General features: G+C 38.9%; 1 protein-coding gene across 2 annotated transcripts in view; it reads right to left on the reverse strand.

Moving 5' to 3' along the window:
• Positions 1 to 16,145, reverse strand: part of DISP1 (dispatched RND transporter family member 1) — a 211,191-nt gene that overhangs the window by 71,287 nt on the left and 123,759 nt on the right. The window lies entirely within an intron of this gene.

The raw sequence follows: 16,145 nt of genomic DNA on the forward strand, positions 1-16,145 counted from the left end.
AAACCTTACAAAAACCTGCAAACAAATGCTTTAAATTTACACATGACATCCATTGGCAAATAAGTGATCATTTACTGCATCCATGAAATCTAACTTTTCATGACTTCTTTAATAAAAACATATAAACAACTCTTTTAACAGGCTGTACTGATAGCAATTTCAAAATTAAAGACGATAACACGAGTAATCAAAGAAAAAATAGGTAAAATTGGACTTCATCAAAATAAAAAAAACTTTTGTACATCAAAAAACATTATAAAGAAAGTGAAAAGAAAACCTACAGAATGGGAGAAAATATTTGCAAACCACATAACTAAAAGGCTAGTAACCATAAAATATAAAAAACTTACAAATCAGCAATAAAAAGACAAATAATCCAATTTAAAAACAGGCAAGGTTTTGGAATAGAGATTTTTCTAAAGAAAATATCCAAATGGCTAATATGCACATAAAAAAGATGTTCAACATCACTAGTTATTAAAGAGTGCAAATTAAAACCACAATGAAAAACTACTTGACATCCACTAGGATAGCTATAATCAAAAGAAGAAACAGGGGCTTCCCTGGTGGCGCAGTGGTTGGGAGTCCGAGTCTGCCTGCTGGCGCGGGGGACGCGGGTTCATGCCCCGGTCCGGGAAGATCCTACATGCTGTGAAGCGGCTGGGCCCGTGAGCCATGGCTGCTGAGCCTGCGCGTCCGGAGCCTGTGCTCCGCGATGGGAGAGGCCACAGCAGTGAGAGGCCCGCGTACCGCAAAAAAAAAAAAAAAGAAGAAGAGAGGGAGGGAGGGAACAAATACTGGCAAGGATATGGAAGAACTGGAACATCATACACTGCTGGTGGGAACATAAAATGGTATAGCCACTGTGGAAAATGGTCCAGCAGTCCCTCAGAAAATTAAACATAGAGTTACCATATGACACAGCAATTTCACTCCAGGTACACTTGATCCTCATTATTTGTGGATTCCGTATTTGCATATTTGCCTACATGCTAAAATTTGTGATCCCAAAATAATCCTCACGGTGTTTCTCAGTCCTTCAGACATGTACATACACAGAGTAGGGGAAAATTTGAGTCTTCCAATAAACATGTTCCCAGGTGAGGTTGAACAAGGTGACACACTGCCTTCTTGTTTCAGTTCTCACACTGAAAACAAGTGTTCCTTTTGCAGTCTATTTTGGTGCCATGTTTTTCACATTTTTGTGCTTTTGTTGGCAATTTCACTGTTTAAAATGGCCCTAAAGTGTCACGCGCAGTGCTGTCTAGTGTTCCTAAGCTCAAGAAGGCTGTGATGTTCCTTACAGAGAAAATACATGTGTTAGATAAGTTTACTTAGGCATGAGTTAATGGTGCTGTTGGATGTGAGTTCAATGTTAATGAATCAACAACATATATTAGATAAGGTAACTTTAAACAAACACACACAAAGCAAGGTCATGTATTGACTATATATCAAAAATGTGACCAGAGTCTTGAAGGAACCTAACCATGACTCAGTATTCACTAATTCAGTGTTTGCAGAGACTTTAAAGAATGTAACTACTGCAAATGAGGAGAATCGACTGTATATATACCCAAGAGAATTGAAAACGTATGTTCATAAAAAACTTGTAATGAATGTTCATAGCAGCATTATTCACAACAACCAAGGAATCAACTCAAATGTCCATTAAATGATGCATGGATGAGCAAAATGTGGTACACACATACAATGGAATATTATCCAGCCATAAGAAGGAATAAAGCACTGATACATGGTACAACATGGATGGACCTTGAAAACATTATGCTAAGTGAAAGCCAGACACAAAATGTCACATACTGTATGATTCCATTTACATGAAATATCCAGGATAGTCAAATCCATAGCGATAGAAAGTAGATTAGTGGATGCCAGGGGTTGGGGGATGGAGACAGAGGACAGGGAGTGACTGCTAATAGATTTGGAGTTTATTTTGGGGTGATGAAAATGTTCTAGAATTAGATAGTGATCATGGTTGCATAGCTTTGTGAATACAGTAAAACCCACTGAACTGTACACTTTAAAATGGTGAATTTTATGGTACGTGGATTCTATCTTGATAGGAAAATAAGGAAGGTATAATATTCTAGCCATTAGCCCAATGGTTCTCAAATTTGAATGTGCATCAGAATCTCCTAGAAGGTTTGGGAGGAGGCAGATTGCTGTGTCTCATCCCCAAAGATTCTGATTCTGAGGTCTGGGATGGAGCCGGAGAATTTGCTTTTGTGCATGTCCGTAGGTGATGCTGACTCTGCTGGTCTGAAACCCACATTTTGAGAACCAGTGTATTAAAGACAGTATATGAACTTTTAGAGGGTAGGAAAGGTAACTTTCATCTCTGTATCTTCTAAATTTACCTAGAAAAGAGCCAGTCTTGGGGATGAAAAAGACAGGGAGGGAGGGAGGGAAAAGGAGAAGTATTTACTCAAGTAAATATATTGAAGAGTCAGTCCCTGAAATCTTAGGGTATGCTGGTTTCATGCCATACGTATGCCAAATGCTGTAGTACCTAAAAATCCCCCAAAAGGAATTACAGAATTTAAATGAAAATGAAGGTATTTTTAACATTCTTTGATCATCTGAATAGTACTTTGGTTTAGTTTATTAAAACAGCTAATCCCATTTCATTGTGCATGTTACTGCAAGAGATGTAAACAAAGGTTCTAGAGTTGTGGATCCCATAAATTACTTCAAGAAACCTCTTAAATTAGTTAAGATGTCACAGAAACCAAAGACCTGAACTCAACTCATAAACATGTAAATTCTTATTTCCATTTTTAGCAAAGGTACTGATTTGTACATTTAATCACTTTATTTAAAAATGGGTCTATGTTAAAATACAATTACAGTGCAATTTAAAGTACACTTCTAGTATCGTCACATGGAATCCATTATTATTTTGTAGATAATAATCAGGATTATTTCCAATCTCTTTGTATGTTTCTCAACATACTAAAGTGAAAAAGAAAATGCTAATAACCTTACAAAGTTCTAAGGTTCTCTGAAAACAGTATCCCTTTTTTTCTTGGATCACATTACTTAGGTATCTTTCTTCATTACTAGGAACACGGAAAGGTTACAGGAGAGGGACAGAGAGACAAGAGCTGGCCAGAGAGGCACAACAGTTAGTACTTTTTAAAAAGTGAAAAAAAACACCTGCTGGTTCATTAAACTCTTTCACATCTGAACTCAGTCCAAAATGTGATTCTAGATGTTGTTATATTTATTGACATTTAGAAGTCCCATCTATTAATCTTTGTGTGTGTGTGTGTGTTAAATGTCAAAACAGTTACGAATGAATAAACCGCGGTCTAAGGTAGATGGTAGAGTTCTGCTTCAGCAAGATTTTTACTTCAGTAGGGTCAAGTCAATAGCTTTGTCATTGGAAAGTACAAGTTCAGAAAAGTAATGACAGGAAAGTTCTTCAGATAATATTCTACATTGTGTTTTAGTGTTTCTAGAGTACAGATTGTTAGGTACACGCTAAAGACTTCAGCCCAGAACATTATTATGTTGCTCAAGTCAGAGCCAGAACAGGGAAATCCATGGAGTCCTCAAGTGCAGTCTCAGCTCTGCCACTCACTAGCTCTGTAACCTTGAACCAGTCACTTAATCCAGAGCTTAGGGCCTCCTACTTACAAAGTCCATACATTAGATGAAATAATCTCACAGGTCCCTCTCGACTCTGATTTCAGTTTTTATGAATTTGGATACCACTCAAATGGATAAAACGAATCCCAGTTTTACTATTCAAATTTGGATTAAGAAAAAAAATATACAGTCAAAGTTGAGTCAGTGAGTTTGGAGCAAAGACCATAATGCAAGCAAATTGAAGCAGAAACAAAATAACTGTGATGCTAAAATTCCTTTCCATCAAGGTGGAAATATGTGCGTCAGTCTTACATATTCCTCTCACCTGAATTTACATTTTAAAATCTTATCACTTCTTTGTAAATCTCATTTCCTGTTGAAAACTCTACCTCCAAAAGCTACAATTCTTACAAATGAAAATGTTATCACCTTGCTTATCTTCCACAGTCTGACATCTAAAGGATCTGCTCTTCACCCTCATAGTAACCTCCAGCCCTGGAGTTCTTAACCGTGTCCTCTTCTAGTTTTCCTTGCTTTGCACTTTCTTCATACGGATCTGATAGTCATCATTTATTTACTTTACAAGCCTTTTACTGTGCCAGCCTTTCAAAGGTCTCCCCTAAACTTGCTCTCCCACTCTTTTTTTTTTCCTCCAAGGTTTGCGAATGTTACTGAAAAAAGTCACCAGAGAGGGAAGCGGAGACCTCAACCAAATGCAGACTCTCACCTCTGGAGGGTTCTCCGAGCTACTGAGATTCGTCTCATCTATCACAGATTCTTCACTGAAATCCCCACAGGGACTGCTGGAAATCTTTCCCACGCTCCCCACCTTAACCCTCTCTGTGAAAAATGCTATCTATTTTATGAAAAAGAATGAAACTTTTTGACCACGAGTGCCTGCAAATATTACCATCTCTACCCCAAACTTTTTCTGGAACTCATCCCTTATCTCTCAAAATGTCCATGCCTCTTTCCTAAATTAACTACTTACACACTAGGTCTGTGCTACCCAATAAGGTAGCCACTAGCCACATGTGACTACTTATATTTAAATTAAAATTAAATGCAGTTAAAATTTTTGCACTCAGGTTGCACTAGCTGCATTTCAAGTGCTCAACAGCTACATGTGGCTCGTGGCTACTGCACTGGACAGAGCAAAGAGAAAACTTTGCCCATCACTGCAAAGTTTCATTGGACAGCGCTCCCCTAGATCTACATGCTCCAGATCACTGCCCTGTTTCTTTAGCCTATCGCACTTGCCCTCCCCAAGTCCATCTACAACTCTTCCTCTTTGCTAGCTCCTTCATTATATCCTTAGAAAAAATGTCTCCTTTCCCCCAGCCTAAACAAGTAATCCTTCTCTTGGCCTGCTAGTGTTCAGGTCTATTTTTCCTTTCCTTTCACTGCCAGGCAATACTCAAGCCTCACCTCCTCTCATTCCTTAACTTCTAACAATCTTACTCACCATCTAATACAACTGTTCCTTCAAAACCAAAATTCAGTGGTCCTTTCTGAATACTCATTTTCTAAAATATTTATTTATTATTTATTTTATTTATTTATTTTGGCTGCACCAGGTTTTAGTTGCAGCAGACGGGATCTTCATTGTGGCATGCAGGATCTTTAGTTTCGGCATGCAGACTTCTTAGTCGTGGCACACAGGATCTTCGTTGTGGCATGCGGGAACTTTTAGTTGCAGCATGTGGGCTTCTTTTTTTTTTTTTGCGGTACGCGGGCCTCTCACTGTTGTGGCCTCTCCCGTTGCGGAGCACAGGCTCCGGACCCGCAGGCTCAGCGGTTGGCTCAAGGGCCCAGCCGCTCCGCGGCATGTGGGATCTTCCTGGACCGGGGCACGAACCCGTGTCCCTTGCGTCGGCAGGTGGACTCTCAACCACTGCGCCACCAGGGAAGCCCCATGTGGGCTTCTTAGTTGCGGCATGTGGGATCTAGTTCCCTTGCCAGGGGATCTGGGCCCCCTGCACTGGGAGCACAGAGTCTTACCCACTGGACCACCAGGGAAGTCCCAATATTCATTTTCTTTACATTTCTTCATTTCCCAACCCCACTGGTAATCTCTTTTCTCCTTGCTCAGTTTCCATTATTTTAACACTCTCGACCTCTTTAACCTCTATCCCATTTTCTTGGCAGATCCTCTGAATTCTCTTATTCTAAATCTTAGGCAATGTCCAAGGCTCTGTCCTTTGTCCTTTCTGCTCTATACTTGCTGCCTATGTCATCACATTCAACTTTTTTTCTAAGTTCCACTTTTGCCACTTTTGCTTTCTAAGGACATTTCAATATATATGTCCTGCCAGCAGCTCAGATTCAATAAAGTACAATACAAATTATCTTATCATGTTCAAACAACTTCTTGATTTTCCTATTTCTATTTACACAGTCACTTAAGCCCCCAAATTTTAACTTAAAATATTTATTTATTGAACACCTGATCTGCACCTTTGACTTTTACACCACCATGTACCCTTATTTATTTGTGCTCAAGACCTAGCCATTGTCACATAAACCCTCCCTTCCTTTCCATTCCCTATCCCACTTTCTATGTACTATTCCCTGGAATTACTGCAACAGCCTACTAGATATGACCTAATCTATGGTCCCCTAAAATTCCAATCTAAGCAACACAGAGCTTCCGATTCATCATCATAACAGAAGGATCTAACCAAGCTGCACCTCAGTCCAGAAAACACAAATGGCTCCTCCATGCCACTAAGTAAAGTTTAAACATCTTACTTAGCTGGCACGCAAGACCCTCCAATATCTGGGCCCTTTCCCTTCCTACTCAGTCCCCTTGCCAAACAGAATTTGCTTTACTCCAAACAAGCTTGCACACAACCCCTCAGTGCTTATGCTCTTACGTCCACTTGCAATGGTCTTTGTTTGCATTTCCAGCTGCCATCATCCCATCCATTCTTTTTTTTTTTTTTTTTTTTTTGCGGTACGCGGGCCTCTCACTGTTGTGGCCTCTCCCGTTGCGGAGCACAGGCTCCGGACGTGCAGGCTCAGCGGCCATGGCTCACGGGCCCAGCCGCTCCGCGGCATGTGGGATCTTCCCGGACTGGGGCACGAACCCGTGTCCCCTGCATCGGCAGGCAGACTCTCAACCACTGCGCCACCAGGGAAGCCCCATCCCATCCATTCTTTACAACACATGACAAGCAACATATCTTCCATGAAGCCTTCTCTGATTGCCTAAGCCAGGAATTCTTTCATCCTCTCCTAAGTTATTGACCCTGAGAGCTATCTTATGGCACTTAGCACGTGTTAATTTTTTTATCATGGCCATTTGTATACGTCTCTTACCCTCTTAATCTATACCTAACAGCACAAGCTCTTTTGTTATCATTTTTATATTCCTTAGGAAGATCTAGCACCTGGTAGGTACTTGACAAATACTTATTGAAAAAATGATTTTTTACAATTTGTTACTATGACCTATACCCTTTATTAAGCAGAATAAATGTAGTTTTGGAATGTAGTCTGCAAAATAAAATTCAATACACAAAATCCTATTTTCCTGCTGATTTAAGTGGGCCCTAAGGACCATTTCCACTATGGTTGTAGGAGAGAAACAACAGCCAAGATTCAATATATTTTAAGTATGGCTGCAATATGTTGCACTTTTCTCTGCTTTTTAAAAAAAATTTATTATTTATTTATTTGTTTATTTTTGGCTGTGTCGGGTCTTAGCTGTGGCACACAGGATCTTCGTTGCAGGCTCTCTAGTTGTGGGGCATGGGCTTTCTCTCTCTAGTTGTGGCGCGCCGGCTCCAGGGCGCGTGGCCTCTGTAGTTCGTGGCGTGCAGGCTCCAGCTGAGGCGCGAGAGCTCAGTAGCTGTGGCACGTGGGCTTAGTTGCCCCACGGCATGTGGGATCTTAGTTCCCTGACCAGGGATGGAACCCACATCCCCTGCACTGGAAGGTGGATTCTTTACCACTGGACCACCAGGGAAGTCCCTTTTCTCTGCTTTTAAATTCTGAATATTAAATTTCTGCAGAATACTAAGAGATGTCAGTAATTGGCTTTTCACCCTTTTCTCCAAACCAGTAGACGTCACTCCAGAAACTAATATGCAAGCTTATTCCTGGGCAGTTTTTTAAATTTCTTTTTGTTTTGTTTCTAAGGTAGGATTTTCCTTGGCATGAGCAAAAATATTTTTAAGCAACGAAATTAAATGAGTTTTTCCCCACAGTGAGCCATTCACTTTAATAGACAATAGACTTTCTGTTTAATTGCCAATTGATCTTATTGTAGCAAATATGATTTCTGTGATAAAATGCCTTGTAAACAAGTGAATCTGGGAAATCTTAATTTTTATTCATTACATCCTTTGCTTGGTTTGATTAAAAACTAGGTAACCATGTGCATTTTTTCAATAATCCAGAAAGCATTTTGGTCATCCAGAATGAAATTCACTTATCACTACCAAAAATTTTAATGAAGATCAGAAGTTGGGATATATATTTTAAGCAAAAAGCACAGAGGTTAGTAACGTTCAGAGAAAAAGTAGTCTTGTTCCTGTGAAGGAAAAAAATCTTACTATGCAATACAAAACAACAGGCAAAAATTTCAGCTCTCCTGACCTAACAAAAAAATTGCTACTAAAAAGAACTTTTTACATGTGAAAAATAACTCAAGCAAGTTAGTTTATTATAGGTTTCACGTTGGTATTCTGGGGAACATCTTGTCTTGACATGAGCAGCGTAAACAGCATGCTGCACGAGAGCCTTTCTCCCACACAAAGCATGAAGAATGTTTTATATTTTAGAGGAGGAGAGGAGGCTCAGATTTGATAGTTTTATATCAAAAACAAGCTGGATCATTTCAGCCATAACAAAATAACTAGACTATAGATCATCTAAGAATATAATCTGGTGACACACGATGATTTAAAAGCAAAGCACAGTGCAGCCATGGGCTCTGGAGAGGTTCCAAAATATTTTTGGTTTGCAGTATAGGATTTCAAAGTAAGATTTTTTACTTTTACAATAGATGCTCCTAGAGTGAAATATACTCCTAGAATGAAGACTAGGGTGTCTTAACTCTAATCTAATTAGAACATTATTTTAGTGGTTTCAGCTGCATTGTTACCAAACCTTAAATGAATCTAAATGAATGTGGTATTACAGCATATGTTAAGAAGGATTATGACCAATAAATTGAAATTTTCTGTAAGTTAGACTTCTAATATTTATGGAGAAAGTTACATTTACTTTACTTATGTCATGAAATAAAAATACATGCAAGTTAATTTTCCAAAAGTCAGACTTTATAGGAAAATATATGTGTCACTTGCGTACAAACACCTGTCGTCACTGCTAAAGGCTTAGATTAAGTAACACTATGACACATCACATTCTCTGATATAAAATGAAGTTGTCTGGATGAAAGTAAATGAAAATTCTAATCCTATTTTATTTATGTATACTTTTTATAACATGTGGTAATATTATGTTTGGCAAGGAAAGAACCTTAAACTACCCGAACTCTAAGACTGAAGACGTTTATGAGAGTTAGATATTTCATAAAAACGGCGGGAGTTATTTTATATGTTGAAAACACACTCATTAGTTATTCAGAAGTTCAAAATTATGAAACTTATGTTATGTCTGACTACATATTTCATATGTTTATATGAAATAAAATTCTGTGAGATGGCTGTAAAAAGATGAGAAATAATGCAGTAACAAACGGGAAAGGAGTAAGGATATTTATTTCCATCAGAACATAAGAATATGAGATATATACTAGAAGACTAAAATATCTCAACATGGCAGTGCTGTCAGACTCAAAATATAGGCCTGGCTAAAAGAATACATTTATAAATGGGGTGCATTAGAACCTAGGATTAGTTACTATGGACAGTAAAGGTTATCTTTTTTTCCACATTATCTTTTATTTTTGATGTCTAGTGTTAGTAACATGTATAACATCTACAGTGTTTTGTATCATATAAGAAAATATTGATGTAAGTACTGACAGATAATTCATCCTGTAAACAGACAATGCAAACTCTCAGTATCAATAAATACAGTACCGCACTTAAAATGTATTTTCTCTTCCTTATGATTTTTCTTAATAACATTTTCTTTTCTCTAGCTTACTTTATTGTAAGAATATGTATATAGCACAAACAACATACAAAATAAGTGTTAATTGACATTTTATGTTATCAGTAAGGCTTCCCGGTAAACAGTAGGCTTAACAGTAGTTAAGTTTGGAGGAAGTCAAAAGTCAGACATGGATTCTCAACTGCACAGGGAGTTGGGGCTCCTAATCCCCATGTTGTTCAAGGGTCAACTGTAATTCTCTTCATACATTATTGGATTTAATTTGCTAATAATTTGTTGAGTTGTTTTTCCATCTATGTTAACAAGAGATATTGGTCTGTAGTTTTCTTTTTGTAATTCTTTGTCTGGTTTTGGTATTAGACTACTGCTTGCCTCATAGAATGGGTTAGGAAATATTCCCTCTGTTTCTATCCTAGTAAAAGGATATCTTAACATATTTAACATATTAACTTAATAGCATGACAAATGCCACTTCAAGAACATTGAAACAAAAATCATCACAACGATTGGTGGTCCTCAGAAAGAAGGCATCTTTGGCACATTCTTTGCAAACCCCCAATGCTGAAAGTCTAAGCAAACTCTGGTGGTCATTACCATACCTGAATGGTAGACCTTTCTGGGCTGCCAGCCAGAATGGACCTCCTGGGTATGTACTGGTAAATGCTCCAGCTCCAGTGTTGGGAAGTGTGGATACAACAGGGAAGATGTCCGATGCCTATACCAAGCCACCATGGGTGTGCTGTGACATGTACTACTACAGCTGTCCCCAACCTTTTTGGTACCAGGCACTGGTTTTGTGGAAGACAATTTTTCCACAGACGCAGGGTTGGGGGGCATGGTTTCGGGATGATTCAAGCACACTACATTTATTGTGCACTTTATTTCTATTATTATTACACTGTAATATATGATGAAATAATTATACAACTCACCATAATGCAGAATCAGTGGGAGCCCTGAGCTTGTTTTCCTGCAACTAGATGGTCCCATCTGGGAGTGATGGGAGACAAGTGATACCCAAAGTGTGTTGCTTAGGTTCAGTCTACTCTGTAATCTTGTTTTCCTTGCTGTCACTGCAGAAAACCCTGCTTCACAAAGATAGGATGTTGGAAATGGAAGCAGGCTTTCCAGTGCTTTTGTTTCAATTTCAGGATATTCCACCTTGACTTTAATCTGGAACGTATGGAGATATGAAGTTGTCTCAAACATATGTTTTGAGGCCACCGTCATTTGCGATCACAAGCAGTTGATCCTCTTCTAGCACGGACAAAGTCGATTCACCTGGCTTATTCACAAATGGGTCATGGATCCATTCCTTCCCAGTTCGGGGGTCTTTTGTGGTTGGGAAGTAATGCTCAAACTCTTCTGAAAGCTGAGATAGGTGACCATGCACCAGCTGGGAGAAAGAAGGCCCTGGCTCAGTCTCTTTCAAAATCTCTGCTAATGATTGAAACATGTCAAAAATCCCAGGGCTCACTGATCACCCCCATAATTCCAGTTCGGCTTCGAATGCAGTCACTTTACCTGCCGACTTGAACACAGTTGTTCTCCCCTGAAGTGACAGATTGAGTTCCTTGAGCAGGTTGAATATGTCGCACAAGTAAGCAAGTTTTGCGATCCATTCTGTGTCACTGAATTGTGCTGCCAGCGGTGACTGTTTTTCTAAAAGAAATCTCTAGAGCAGCTCTCATAACTCAGAAACTCTGGCCAGTGATCTCCCTTTGGAAGCCATCTCACTTCTGTGTATAAGAGAAGGCATGGGTTCTCTGCGTTCATCTCCTCACAGAGCTGTGCGAACAGACGTGAGTTAAGGGTGTATACTTTAACGTGGATGATAATATTAATCACATCCTGCAAAACGTTGTCAAGTTCACGTGACATTTTTCGGCTAGCCAGCATTTCTCTATGGATGACCCAGTGCGTCGACTCACATTCAGAAGCGACCTCTTAGACCCGAGTAGTGAAACCAGAAAGCCGTCCAGTCATGGCAGCCGCTCAGTCCATGCATATACTGACACAAAATGACCAATTCAGTTTTCCTGATATGTAATCATTCAAAGACTTGAATAGTTCTGCAGCTGTGGTGTTGGTTGGCAACAAAAGTGCACATAACATATCCGCATGCACATCCTCCTGAAAAATATATTGCATAAAAACAAGCATTGTTGACTTGTCAACATCAGTAGACTCGTCAACCTGGATTGTGTACCACAGTGACTCATTAATCCTCTCTAACAATTGTGCCTCAATATCCTTTGCTATTTCATCAAGTCGTCTAGTTATGGTGCTAGCCAAAAGAGGAACACATGCCACCTTTTGAACTGCAGTCTCTCCTAAAAGTTCACAACAGAAGTCCCTAGCAGCAGGCAGGATGAACTCTTCACCCATAGTAAAGGGCTTCTTAGCTTTAGCAATGCGGTTAGCCACTAAGAATGATGCTTTCAGTGCAGACATATTTGATGAAGTGGTGGCCTTCAGTAATTGCTTCTGTTCTTCGTGTTCACGATTTTTTCTTTTGAAAAACTCCAAAAGCTTGTGTTTTAATGCAGGGTGATTGGTCTGCATGTGGCAAAGCAGTTTTGAAGCTTTCATGGCTTCGTTGGATAGCCAGTCGCCACATATTATACAAAGCGGGCTTGGAGAATGTGAATCACCTGTTGCAATGAACCTGCAATTTAAGTAGGACTCTTGGTATTTTCTTTTAAATACAGCTTGCTTTTGGTGGGCAGTCTTAGAGTCTTCTGCTGTCTCATCATTGGGTCTTTCCCCCTTTGCAAAGAAGCTCTCCCGTGACATTTGTTTTTCACTCATTTTGGCTAGGGTTAGCTTGTGGGCTTCCCAAAACTGTGACTGAGACAAGTGTGCAGTGCAGGAAAGAGGCGCGGACAGAAGTGGTAAATCAAATAATGTGCAGGCCACGCATGGACTAAAATAAGCGTCAGATTCTGACTTTAAGCCTGCCACCAGATGCAGCTGTACAGTTGAAGTACCTCAACTCACTTCCCACTATAAAGCCTGCCACCAGATGCAGCTTAATTGTCACTTGCCACTCATTGATAGGATTTTGATATCAGTCTGCAATCAACTGATTTATTATGGTCTCTGTGCAGTCAAACCTCTCTGCTAATGATGATCTGCATTTGCAGCCGCTCCCCAACGCTGGCATCACTGCCTCAGCTCCACCTCAGGTCATCAGGCATTAGATTCTCATAAGGAGCACACAACCTAGATCCCTCACATGCACAGTTCACAGCAGGGTTCGCGCTCCTATCAGAATCTAACGCCGTCACTGATCTGACAGGAGGCGGAGCTCAGGCGGTAATGCGAGCAATAGGGAGCGGCTGTAAATACAGATGAAGCTTGGCTTGCTGGCCTGCCACTCACCTCCTACTGTGCGGCCCGGTTCCCAACAGGCCACGGACCAGTACCAGTCCATGCCCGGGGCTTGGGGACCCCTGTACTACTAGATTCTGGCATCCCCAAAAGGCTCAAGATACTATAACTGGGGCTAGATAAAACCTGCAGCAGCCAGTTGAGGCATCCTTAACCTTAAACATCTTTAGAGAAGAAAATTCCACAACTTTCTTTGTTAACCTGTTCCAGGCACTAAAATAACCTAAGACCACAAGACTTGACAAAAATGTGGGGAGAAAATACTTAAAGTGAATTTAAACATTTTTATTCCTTTATAACAAAACTCACAACCCAATTGTATATTGAAAATTACCACGATAAATATGTAACAAGCACTGGTTCAAGCACTGCCTTTGCAAAGAAACACCAAAGGAGATGGGAATTCCGTTACTCTGATTGCAAAGCAACAACAACAAAATAAGCTTACACGATTACTGGCATCAAGAAAGTACTTTATTTATTAAGCAGGTCATTGTATCATCCATACACACAACCTCTGCCTTAAAAAGAAACAGAGAAGTGATACTTATCACAATGTTATTATCCAGTATTTAGACTTCACAAAGGTCTATCACTGAAAGTGCCTTATACTAAAGGAGAATGAAGGATGAAAAAATTGAGGGGTTGAAGAATTAGAACTAGTTAGTTCTTTATTTTATTCCTAAATTAAGGCATCTGCCTTGCTTTGTCACCCAAGAGTCTTTGCTTTCCTGGATATCTCAGTCAACGACGAAGAATTCCTAAGTATGTGCTCTACTTAATATCTTCAAGCCACATTCCCTTACATAGCACACCATCAACACAGCCCTCAGTCACAGCGAAGGAACATGATGCACTCCCCCTTGCCATCCCTATGGGATATTAGGCAATGCAGCATTCATTCCTTTCCCTGCCAAGTGGAATGCCTTAGTAATACGCATCCACACCCTGCTGGCTTTGCAAGAAGTCAAACCCAGCATCAAGGATCCAGCTCAGATGCCCTACATAGAAACAAGTAGAACTGTCACAAATCTCTAAAATGATCCCTAATCTTGCATAAATGTACCATTTACTTAGATCAAAGAAACCTAACTTTTGGAAATAACTGCTTTTCTTAGTCTTGGATTATATTTGCAATGATGGCTACTGTTGATACACACTGACAACTGGTACCCAAACACAGTGTCCAGGACAGCTACAGCTGAACTCAGATTTTATAAAGCCAGGAGTATATGAGAGATAGACACTCAGTCTCTGCTACTGTGATCTTAACTTCATTACCCTTTTTGACACCGTCAAAGACTAAATTTTACAAGATCTCTCATTACATCTCCTAAGAGGGGGACAGTATTGACAGTGCTTATTCTCACAGTGATAAATAACTCTGTATCCTTTTCAAGAGGGTAAGTGAAAAAATTGGGGAGGTGACAAGATTGAAAAAAGGAGGTAAGGTCCTGGTGTCCATGTCATCTTGTCTCTGAGGGCAAAGCCCCTTGAACTGGTGCAAAGAAAATTTGAATCCAAATTAGTAATAATGTACAGGCCTCACCATGTCACAAGAAAAAAATTTTTTTTCTGATCCCAACTTCAAAGCATAAAACTAATATCCCATTGGTATAATATATTTTGAAAGTCAATTAAGTATGTATATAGTAACACACATTTATTTCTGGATTCTGGTACTAGTATACTTGGAAGGTTCAATTGTGGGTTTGCACAAGTCTCCCTAAAAGAGTTTTTATTTTTTAAAAAGTTCCTTTTAAAAAATTAAATTCCTGTCCCTTTGATCAAAACTAACTTCAAATAGAGAAGCAAGGGATTTTATAACAGCCCGACAATTTTAATGATTTCCTTTGGATCACCTGGCATCAGAGTATAGTGGCGTGGGTAAGAGAAACATATAACATTATTAGTTATACAAGCAGACCACACTTATTTTTTGTTTAGAATCTTATTTTTTTTTTAATAAAATACTATCACTTTTAAGTACAAACTGGGGAATAAAATAAGTTATCCCTACTTGGCTCTGGAGTGTACCAATTATACAGAAACAAGGAGTGTTTGAATCCCAAATTTCATAAAAGTTATCTCAAAGATGAATGCTAAGAAGAGATTCCTATTTCATTTTTATATTCTTATCTACTCTTTTACTAAATGTTTAATGCTAACATCTTGCGACTTTTTTCAAGACAAAAGATTTTTTAATAAAAGGAGAGGAAAATAGGAAAAGGAAGACTATCTCGGGTAAAATCTTGGGCTAAGCACATAAAGGAATATAGTTCAAGTAGTTTTAATATGCTGTAAACCAACTTATTTTTCAAATAAACTCTCTAACGTGGAAGTTCATATTTTGGATAATATGGGTCTAACAGTAACATCTCCACTCTTTTTTGAAACATACAAGCTAATATTTTAATATGTGAAAGCAAATTATGTGATCCATGAAAAATAAATTTAATCCATCAATTTATTTGCTTAATTCTTTCATATTTTATAAAATGATTCAGTCTTAATTTTATATTTCGCTTCTAGCCATTTCACAGCTAAATTTTTTAGGAGAATACAAGTGACCAAGAACCAAGGAGAAAGGTGGGGGGGCAATACTTTTTACAACGTCGGAATAAATCTTAATGTACTATGTTCCAGTCACTATTTTTTATTTAATTCTAAAACTCTGAAGTATAGTTCAAAGTTTTTTAAAGTACAGTTTTGTTTTTGCTTTTCGCATTCCTGCTATAAAAATCTGGTCCTGTGGGTTGAGAGTCCTGCACATTGCCTCATATTCCAAGATCACATCACTGCATATGGCAGCTATACTTCATTCTTGCTCCCACTACGTCATATGTCAATACTCAGACTTGAAAGCACTTCCCTATCACACTGCTATTTTTCTAGTTCACATTCTTTAGTGAAACCTCAAATAACCAAATAAGTTCAACAAAAGTTTACTGAAGCTTATGAATATAGTGTGGTTACCTTTTATTTTCTGCTGCCTAATAAGCTCTGAGAATAAATTAAAGTTAAAAGGAACAATTTGATTAATACAT

The sequence above is a fragment of the Orcinus orca genome, chromosome 1, assembly GCF_937001465.1.
Source record: "Orcinus orca chromosome 1, mOrcOrc1.1, whole genome shotgun sequence".
Taxonomy (NCBI): domain Eukaryota; kingdom Metazoa; phylum Chordata; class Mammalia; order Artiodactyla; family Delphinidae; genus Orcinus; species Orcinus orca.